This window comes from Geospiza fortis, unplaced genomic scaffold (assembly GCF_000277835.1).
Source record: "Geospiza fortis unplaced genomic scaffold, GeoFor_1.0 scaffold130, whole genome shotgun sequence".
Classification (NCBI taxonomy): domain Eukaryota; kingdom Metazoa; phylum Chordata; class Aves; order Passeriformes; family Thraupidae; genus Geospiza; species Geospiza fortis.
The window spans coordinates 12398969-12400879 of record NW_005054300.1 but is presented as its reverse complement, the minus strand read 5'-3'; the positions used below and the strand labels follow the sequence as shown (position 1 = coordinate 12400879).

General features: G+C 39.6%; 1 protein-coding gene across 5 annotated transcripts in view; it reads right to left on the bottom strand.

Moving 5' to 3' along the window:
- Window positions 1–1422: 1422 nt before the first annotated feature.
- SEC24C (SEC24 homolog C, COPII coat complex component) overlaps window positions 1423–1911 on the bottom strand; it is a 30274-nt gene continuing 29785 nt past the window's right edge. For all 5 annotated transcript variants that reach the window (XM_031061927.1, XM_031061931.1, XM_031061912.1 and 2 more), the window contains one exon: window positions 1423–1911. This exon is cut by the window's right edge and continues 1813 nt beyond it. The gene's annotated coding sequence lies outside the window, so the exon portion shown is untranslated.

The following is a 1911-nucleotide window of genomic DNA, read 5'->3' as shown; positions in this document are numbered from 1 at the left end:
AGCTCCCTCCCAACCCCACTGTACAATGGCTGAAGCTGCTGCGAGCCTCTCTGCCGCTCCTGCATCCGTCTGCGCTAACACGGGCCACGCAGTACCTGCAGCTGACAGCGATAAAGCCGAGCTGTTCCCCGAAGGCACAGCAAGCCGCGGCTGAACGCACCTGCAGAGAGAGGGCTCCTGGACCAAGCAAGCGGTCAGCTGTTACAAGAAAGAGCCCCCAGCTCAGCTCCTGTTGGAGACCATAAAGGGAAGGAACAGAAAACAACTTTTACTAACAGAAATCTTATGTTAAGGTTTTTGGGGTTTTTGGTTGTTGGTTTGGTTTTTTTTTTTAATATCTACATGTAATTTTAAAGCTCCCTTGAAAGCTGCTTTTCTATACAAACCTTGAATAATTCCTACAGTATTAAAATATTCTGTAAATGGGAAAGTGGTTTGTGCTACACTACATAAATCCAACAGACATATTCTAGAATTACCACTCAGTTGCTCATTCGCATAATTGCTAAAAGCTTCACATTAACTTCTTAAGAGACAATGTAATATTAATGAATTATCAGTTATAATACAGGACATTAGTTAGTATGGACACAAGGCAAAGAAGTATTTTTAGCTATGTTAGAAACAAGTTAAAGAGGGAGTAGTTTTCCTTTCCTTTGAAAAGTTAGGTGTAGACACTGCTTGGGCCTGCTCCAACAGCACCACAGTGTCCTCCACCTGGGCCCGGAGAGAAGGTAACAGACATGGGCTCTCCACAGCAATTTCCACAAGCATCAGAATGCGCTGCACAATTTACTCCACGCAATTAATGTACAAGATCCACAAGGCCCATCATTATCACACCAGTTCCATGGCAGATTCTGGACATAATGTACATTCTATAGGAGAGGAATCTCAAAAATATTCAACAGCAAATTTAGTATTATTGGATATTTAGCAATGATTGTCTTGTGCTTTCATACAGATTTGTTATAAGGCTATCAGCAAACTGTACAACAGCAATATCCAGGGGTACAGTCAAGATAACACTGCCAGTTCACTCTGAACTTTTATTTTTGCAATTAGCAACACTCCCAGCAAAAAAAACCACAACCCAACCCAACCCCCCCCAAAAAAAAACCAAACCCAAAAAACCCAAAAAAAAAACCAAACAAAACCAACAACAAAAAAAAACCCCAACCAATTCATCCAGGTACCTTTAACTCTGAAATATGAGCTCTTTTAAGACTGCTGAAGTCATTAACTTGACATTGTCACACAGTAAGGGCAGTATTTGCTTAAGCAGACCAAAAAACCCCCCACCCAATGACTCAAGCTGTATCAGCAAAAAAAGGGAATTTCTTTGTGAAATGGAAGTTCAGACAGGGCAGAAAGTAAAAAACCAATCGGCTAAATAAAGGAACACTGAGATTAAACAGTACCTTTTGTCTGTTGACTCTTGTTGAATTTCTTATCATTCAGTGCGAATAACAACAACGACAAAAAAAGAAAGACTGAACTTGGTTAGCAGAAGATTGGATTGTAAAGGATCAATGAGCTAGACTTCCGCCCTTCCCATTTCCCCCTCCCCGCAAAATACAGTGTTTGGAAAAATAAGCAGTGTTTATTTACTAACAATGACATAAAATACATCTTAATATATTTTTATTTCTTTACAAATTAAAAGATGCATTGGAAAAACAAGTGAAGAAAATGAAAGGTTCATTCATGATTTCATTTCCACCCCCACACCCCCCAATATTAATACTAGAAATTAGTATTTGTGGAAGTCTGTGGTTGCTGTGCATTATATTCCTGGGAAGTTCTTTTTTTCCCCTCTAATTAAAAATCCTCTAGATTTTTTGGTTGGAGGCAGTATGTGGAGTAAAAAGTCAGCCACATTCATACAAAACCGCTGAAAGTTCTGTCAAC